An 8,717-nucleotide genomic window follows, 5' to 3' on the forward strand; every position below is an offset into this window, starting at 1 on the left:
AGATTGAGACCATCCTGGCTAACACAGTGAAACCCTGTCTCTACTAAAAAAATACAAAAAAAAAAAAAAAAAATTAGCCAGGCATGGTGGTAGGCGCCTGTAGTCCCAGCTACTCGGGAGGCTGAGGCAGAAGAACGGTGTGAACCCGGGAGACGGAGCTTGCAGTGAGCTGAGATTGCGTCACTGCACTCCAGCCTGGGCGACAGAGCAAGACTCAGTCTCAAAAAAAAAAAAAAAAAAAATTAACCAAGCGTAATGGCATGCACCTGTGATCCCAACTACTCCAGTGGCTGAGGCAGGAGAATCACTTGAACCCAGGAGGCGGAGGTTGCAGTGAGCCAAGATTGTGCCACTACACTTCAACCTGGGCAACAGAGTGAGACTCCATCTCAAAAACAACAAGAACAACAAACCCAGAATGTAGCCATCAAATATTGTCCTGTCTTTCCCTCAATTCCCTCCTCTGACCGGCTGACATTTTCAATGATTGTCTGACATTTACATGTTGATATAACAAATTGTGATTGATTGATTGATTGATTGATTTTAAGTATGCTTCTCAGGCCAGGCGCAGTGGCTCATGCCCGAAATCTCAGCACCTTGGGAGGCCAAGGCAGGTGGATCACTTGAGCCCAGGAATTCGAGACCAGTCTGGGCAACATGGTGAAACCCTATCTCTACTAAAAATACAAAAACCAGAGTGGGCGAGGTGGCTCATGCCGGTAATCCCAGCACTTTGGGAGGCCCAGGTGGGCAGATCACTTGAGGCCAGAAGTTCAAGACCAGCCTGGCCAAACCCCATCTCTACTAAAAATATAAAAATTAACTAGGCCCATGGTGGTGCACACCTGTAATCCAGCTACTCGGGAGGCTGAGGAATGAGAATTGCTTGAACCCAGGAGGCAGAGGTTGCAGTGAGCCTTCTGCCTGGTTGACAGAGCAAAACTCTACCTCAAAAAACAAAAAGCAATTAGCTGGACATGGTGGTGTATGCCTGTAGTCCCAGCTGCTGGAGAAGCTAAGGCAGGAGGATTGCTTGAACCCAGGAGTTCAAGTCTGCAGTGAGCTATGATCATGATACTGAATTTCAGCTGGTGGGACAGAGTAAGACCTTGTCTCAAAAAGAAAAGGAAAACAATGTATTTTTTTCAAAGTGAGATTTTTATTTTGATGGCTTCTAGCCTTTTCAAGGACTAATTTACTGAGTTGTAAAATGTAGACTTTTTAAAGGAGAGGAAGAGGATGAAGATGGATGTGCAGGAGCTTGAACTTTGTATCTGTAATGTTTTATTTCTTTAGAAAGAATGTGAACCAGGCTGGGCACAGTGGCTCAAGCCTGTAATCTCAGCACTTTGGGAGGCTGAGGAGGGTACATCACCTGAGGTCAGGAGTTCCAGACCAGTCTGGCCAACATGGTGAAACCCCACCTCTACTAAAAATACAAAAATTAGCTGCGCATGGTGACACGTGCCTGTAATCCCAGCTACTTGGGAGCCTGAGGCAGGAGAATCGCTTGAATCTGGGAGGTGGAGGTTGCAGTGAGCCCAGATTGAGTCATGGAATTCCAGCCTGGGTGACAGAGCAAGACTCCATTTCAAAAAAAAAAAAAAAACTATGCACCAAAAATGGCAAAATCTTAGGATGTGATGAAATCTGAGTAATGGAATAAAAAATATTGTTAATTGGCCGGGCGCGGTGGCTCAAGCCTGTAATCCCAGCACTTTGGGAGGCCGAGGCGGGTGGATCACGAGGTCAGGAGATCGAGACCATCCTGGCTAACATGGTGAAACCCCGTCTCTACTAAAAATACAAAAAACTAGCCGGGCGTGGTGGTGGGCGCCTGTAGTCCCAGCTACTCGGAGGCTGAGGCGGGAGAATGGCGTGAACTCGGGAGGTGGAGCTTGCAGTGAGCCGAGATCGCGCCACTGCACTCCAGCCTGGGCGACAGAGCGAGACTCCGTCTCAAAAAAAAAAAAAAAAAAAAAAAAAATTGTTAATTATATTATTCTCAATATTTTTCAGAGGCACCACAGAGAGGGAGCCAGATTATTTGGTGAACTTGATTAGCAATGCAATCTACCACACAGTCTTTAAGAACATTACTCCTGCTGAATTAGAACTTTCATCTCTCAGCTGACAACCATTCTCATATCAACCATCTCACCTGCTGATACTGCCAATTTCAGCAGCACTGCCCTCTTAAGGACTATTTGTACAAGCCTTTAAATATTTCATTGCATTTTAGCCCTTATTAATTTATAACCATGGATAGAAAATGGAAAATTAAAGTGCTGGTATGAGTCATAGTCATAAGAAACATAGGTCTCATAAACTTAAAACACATGAGACAATTCCTTGGACATGCTAGAGGCTGTATCTATCTCAATCAGAGTTCCCCAGGCAGTCTAAGCTAATGGACTCTGCTCGGTTGTGAAGGAAGCAAATTTAAAAACTTGTCTTAAAAAAAAAAAAGTAAAAAAAAAAAAAAAAAAGGCTGGGAGCACTGGCTCACGCCTGTAATCCCAGCACTTTGGGAGGCCAAGGCAGGCGGATCACCTGAGGTCAGGAGTTCGAGACCAGCCTGGCCAACATGGTGAAACACCGTCTCTACTTAAAATACAAAAATTAGCCAGGTGTTGTGGTATGCACCTGTAATCCCAGCTACTCAGGAGGCTCAGGCAGGAGAATCACTTGAACCTGGGAGGCAGAGGTTGCAGTGAGCCGAGGTGGCGCCATTGCACTCCAGCCTGGGGGACAAGAGAAAGACTTCATCTTTAAAAAAATAAAAAAATAAAAAATAAAAAGAGGCCGGGTGTGGTGGCTCATGTCTGTAATCCCAGCACTTTGGGAGGCTGAGGCGGGAGGATCATGAGATCAGGAGATCGAGACTATCTTGGCTAACACAGTGAAATGAGCCGGGCATGGTGGTGGGAGCCTGTAGTCCCACCTACTCGGGAGGCTGAGGCAGGAGAATGGTGTGAACCTGGGAGGCGGAGCTTGCAGTGAGCTGAGATCGCGCCACTGCACCTCCAGCCTGGGCGGCAGAGCGAGACTCCGTCTCAAACAAAAAAAGAAAGAAAGAAATAAGAAACTTGTAGTAGCCATGGTGCATGCCTGTTGTTCCAGCTACCCAGGAGCCTGAGGCAGGAGGATCACTTGAGCCCAGGAGGTGGAGGCTGCAGTGAACTGTGATCCCACCACTGCATTCCAGCCTGGGCAACAGAATAAGATCCTGTGTCAAACAAACAAACAAATAAACAACAACAACAACAAAAACAGACCGGGCACAGTGGCTTATGCCTGTAATCCCAGTACTTTGGGAGGCTGAGGCAGGTGGATCATCTGAGGTCGGGAGTTCAAGACCAGCCTGACCAACATGGAGAAACCCCGTCTCTACTAAAAATTAGCTGGCCGTGGTGGCATATGCCTGTAATCCCAGCCACTTGGGAGGCTGACGCAGGAGAATCACTTGAACCTAGGAGGTGGAGGTTGCGGTGAGTTGAGATTGCGCCATTGCACTCCAGCCTGGGTAACAAGAGCGAAACTCCATCTCAAAAAAGAAAAGAAACTTGTAGGCCGGGCGCGGTGGCTCAAGCCTGTAATCCCAGCACTTTGGGAGGCCGAGACGGGCGGATCATGAGGTCAGGAGATCGAGACCATCCTGGCTAACACGGTGAAACCCCGTCTCTACTAAAAAATACAAAAACTAGCCGGGCGAAGTGGCGGGTGCCTGTAGTCCCAGCTACTCGGGAGGCTGAGGCAGGAGAATGGCGTGAACCCAGGAGGTGGAGCTTGCAGTGAGCTGAGATCGGGCCACTGCACTCCAGCCTGGGTGGCAGAGCGAGACGACTCCGTCTCAAAAAAAAAAAAGAAACTTGTAGTACCCTAGGTGCGTGCCTGTTGTTCCAGCTACTCAGGAGCCTGAGGCAGGAGGATCACTTGAGCCCAGGAGGTGAAGGCTGCAGTGAGCCGTGATCACACCACTGCATTCCAGTTTGGGCAACAGAATAAGATCCTGTGTCAAAACAAAACAAAAAAAAAAAACAGGTCAGGAGCAGTGGCTCACGCCTATAATCCCAGCACTTCGGGAGGCCGAGGCGGGTGGATCACTTGAGGTCTTGAGTTCAAGAACAGCCTGGCCAATATGATGAAACCCTATCTCTACTAAAAATACAAAAATTAGTCAGGCATGGTGGCGCGTGCCTGTAGTCCCAGTTACTCCTGGAGGCTGAGGCAGGAGAATCACTTGAACCTGGGAGGTGGAGGTTGCAGTGAGCTGAGATCACGCTACTGCACTCCAGCTTGGGCAACAGAGCCAGACTCCATCTCAAAAAAAAAAAAAAGTTTAGGTGTCATTAGAAAGATTTTTAAGCTCTCTGGGAACAGAAACTCTACAGTGGGGCCGGGCGCGGTGGCTCAAGCCTGTAATCCCAGTACTTTGGGAGGCCGAGACGGGCGGATCACGAGGTCAGGAGATCGAGACCATCCTGGCTAACACGGTGAAACCCCGTCTCTATTAAAAAATAGAAAAAAACTAGCCGGGCGAGGTGGCGGCGCCTGTAGTCCCAGCTACTCGGGAGGCTGAGGCAGGAGAATGGCGGGAACCCGGGAGGCGGAGCTTGCAGTGAGCTGAGATCCGGCCACTGCACTCCAACCCGGGCGACAGAGCGAGACTCCGTCTCAAAAAAAAAAAAAAAAAGAAACTCTACAGTGTCAGCTTGTGGACATTCTGGTTTCATATTTATTTCTAGGAACACATTATGTAGCGGCTACCCATATTTAGCTGACTTTTTGTTTTTTTTAAAGACGGGGTCAAGGCTGGACCGCAGTGGCGCATTTGCGGCTCACTGCAGCCTTGACCTCCAGGGCTCAAGCAATTCTCTTGCCTCAGCCTCCTGAGTAGCTGGGCCTCCAGGAGTGCGACACTATGCTGGCTAACTTTTTTTTAATTTGTATTTTTTGTAGAAATGGGATTCTTACTATATTGCCCAAGCAGGGCTCCAACTCCTGAGCTTAAGCGATCTGCCCGACTGGGCCTCTGAAAGTGCTGGGATTACAGGCTCAAGCCACCACGCAGGCTGGGCATATTGTTTTCTGAGCCGCAACGCAGGCTTTAACACTCACAATAACACAGTGTGCTGTTGTCTTCCATCTTCTGGGCAGACTAAGGGGGCCCGTGGAACATGCTGACGGTGCAGTGGTCAAGCTGGTTTCCGCTGGGCATGCTCTGCCGAGGAGACTTGGGCTGCCTCAGGAGCTGCAGTGTCTTGGGCTGCTAGAAGCTGGGTGACTTGAGGATCTTCTTTCTCGCTGTGGCTGTGGATGCCTTTCAGCACTGCCTTCTTCGCCTTCCAGGCCTTTGCCTTACCCTGGGCTTTGGGAGGGGCAGGACCTTCCTTCTCCACCTTTGACACAATCTTCAGAAAAGCCTGAAGGGGTCTCCGTTGGTGAGACAGGACACGGTGACGCTGGGCTGGGTGAAAGGCAGAACTCTCGGTTACTTCTCCAAAGGAGAGAAGGCTGCCACACAGGGCCACACGGGAGTTGCACCAGGAAGAGTAACAGCAAGCTGGAAGTGTCTGAGGTGGCTTTTGTAATGCAAAGGAGGTTTTAGGGCTTCCTGGAGTTTGGGTATTTTGACAATTCTGTGACCAAACAAGAAAGGACCATTCCTGAGCTGAAAAGTACCCAGGGTCTCTGGCCCTGAATCTGTGCTTATTGTAACCCAGACGTGATAAAGGAAGTAGCTGGGGAGAGGCCTTAGCAAACTGCCTGTGACAGGGAATTCCGAATTGTTAGCCATGGCTTCAAAACTCAGTCAAGATGACACTTGTAAAATATTTTATTACAGCAAACAATTCCCCGTATTGTATTGCCTCTTTTTGAAATATCTAGAATGGTTGTTTTCCTGACTGGACTGTGACCGATACAGATATATTTGATTGCATTCCAAATTTTAAACATTGATGCCATAAAGTGATACCCTACCTTGTTTTAACCTGATTGACTCTCTCTTAACTGAGAGAGCCGGACAGACTCCATTTTGGTTTCTTCGCTTGCAGCCCCTTGTCACCCTCCCTTAAGGATATAACTGTTGCAAGCTGACTCCAAGCACATCCAGGAATGCGCTTATTTAAGATACTGAGGCAAGCTGTACCAGCAGCTCCTGGGAATGCCCTCGGTTGATGGTACCCAAAGCCCCTGCGTTTATCACTTTGTGATAATTTAAGCCCCTGAACTTGGGACTGTTTATTTTCCTGTATCTGTTTCTGTAACAGTTCATCTTTTAACTTTTTGCCTGTTCTGCTTCTGTAAAAAAATTTCTTCAGCTAGACTCCCCCTCCCCTATTTAGGACAAGGTATAAAAAGAAATCTAGTCCCTTCTTCGGGACTGAGAGAATTTCGAGCTCTAGCTGTCTCTCGGTCGCCGGCAATAAAGGACTACTGAGTTAGTCTCAGAGTGTGGCGTTCTCCCTATAACTCGCTTGGTTACAACAATAATATCACCATTAACCAGAATACTGTTTTTTGTTTGTTTGTTTTTACTGTTAGCTGCACAAATCTACCACTAATGACTGCATCTGCCCATCTTTGTCTCTTATTGTCAGAGACGTTGGAGCCACAGTGGCTCCATCTTGAATAGGGGCTAGGTAAAATGAGGCTGAGAACTACTGGACTGCATTCCCTGGAGGCTAGGCATTCTAAGTCACTGGATGAGACAGAAGGTCAGGACAAGGTGCAGGTCATAAAGACCTTGCTAATAAAATAGGTTGCAGTAAAGAAGGCAGCCAAATCCAATCAAAACCAAGAGGGCGACAAAAGTGACCTCTGGTCATCCTCACTGCTCCTTATACGCTAATCATAATATATTAGCATGCTAAAAGACACTCCCACCAGCACCATGACAGTTTACAATGGCCATGGCAATGTCAGGAAGTTAACTTACATTGTCTAAAATGTGGGGAGGAACCTTCAGTTCTGGGACTTGCCCACCCCTTTCCTGGAAAACTCATGAATAATCCACTCCTTGTTTAGCATATAATCAAGAAATAACTATAAGTATCCTTAGTGGAGCAGTCACGCCGCCACTCTGCCTATAGAGTAGCCATTCTTTATTCCTTTATTTCTTTATTTTATTCCTTTTCTTGGAGGGGGCGGAAACGGAGTCTCTCGTCGATCTCGGCTCACTGCAGCCTCTGCCTCCTGCGTTCAAGCGATTCTTCTGCCTCAGCCTCCTGAGTAGCTGGGATTACAGGCACATGCCACCACACCTGGCTACTTTTTTTTTTGTAGAGACTGGGTTTCATCATGTTAGCCAGGCTGTTCTCCAACTCCTGGCCTCAAGTGATCCGCCCACTTTGGCCTCCCAAGTGCTGGGGTTACAGGCATGAGCCACTGCACCTGGCCCTCCTTTACTTTCTTAATAAACTTGCTTTCACTTTACTTTATGAACTTGCCTTGAATTATTTCTTGTGCGAGATCCAAAAACCCTCTCTTGGGTTCTGTATTGGGACCCCTTTCTGGGAATATTGTTTTTTTGAGTTTCTCGGAGGCAGGGATTTTGTCTTAATGTACTGTGTCTCACAACCCCAGTCCAGAACCTGGCCAAACCCCAAATGTGCTTTAATAAATATGTGATTAATTACATAGATCTCTGAGAACGTATCAATCATAATTCTTGACTTCCACCTTGGCTGCAATTCAGGACTGGAACCAGCTCCACATTCTGACCTTCCCAGGCCTGACCCTGGACAAGAGCCAGATTCTTTAATGAATAATCTGGCATACTACTTATTTTCCTCCTCTCACTCCTATGAAACTCAAAATTATCATGGCCTCCGGGAAGCAGTTCCCTGTGTTCTGACAAAAATGAGAGAGCTCACAAAATTTTCTTTTGTTTACCAGCCTGGGCAATATGGTGAAACCCTGTCTCTATCAAATAACTCACAAAAACTTGCCAGGCGTGGTGGCACGTGTTTGTAGTCCCAGATACTCTGGAGGCTGAGGTGAGAGAATTACTTGAGCCCGGTAGGCAGAGGCTGTAGTGGGCTGTGATTGCACCGCTGTACTCCAACCTGGGCAACAGAGCCAGACCCTGTATCATATATATATTTATTTCTGTTTAGTTGTATTTTTAAGTTCTAACAGAGATATGAAGCCTATCTCCAGGGCCAACTTCATGGGCAGTGTGACCTGAGCAGTGGGACCTGGGCAAAGTGACCTAGACATGTGACCTGAGCAGTGTGAGCTGGGCACTGGGACCTGGATAATCTGGATGTGTGACCTGGATGTGTGACCTGAGCTGTGTGATCTGGGTGGTGTGAGCTGGGCAGTGTGACCTGGGTAGTGGGACCTGAGCAGTGGGACCTGGATAATCTGGATGTGTGACCTGGATGTGTGACCTGAGCTGTGTGATATGGGTGATGTGAGCTGGGCAGTGTGACCTGGGCAGAGTGACCTGAGCAGTGGGGCCTGGGCACCGTGACCTGGAAAATCTAGATGTGTGACCGGAGCAGTGAAACCTGAACAGTGGGACCCTGGACAGTGGAACTTGCTAGAGACTTGTGCTTAGAAGGACTGCATGCTTCATTTAATGTCCTACTGTTGCCATCTTGAAATTCTTAATACTTTTTCTTTTTTTTTTTTTTTTTTTTTTTTTTTTTTTTGGGAAGGTCTCCTCTTGTTCCAGCCGGGGGAAGAACGCGCCCGGCATCCAG

This window comes from Theropithecus gelada, chromosome 8, assembly GCF_003255815.1.
Source record: "Theropithecus gelada isolate Dixy chromosome 8, Tgel_1.0, whole genome shotgun sequence".
In the NCBI taxonomy this organism is placed as follows: Eukaryota; Metazoa; Chordata; class Mammalia; order Primates; family Cercopithecidae; genus Theropithecus; species Theropithecus gelada.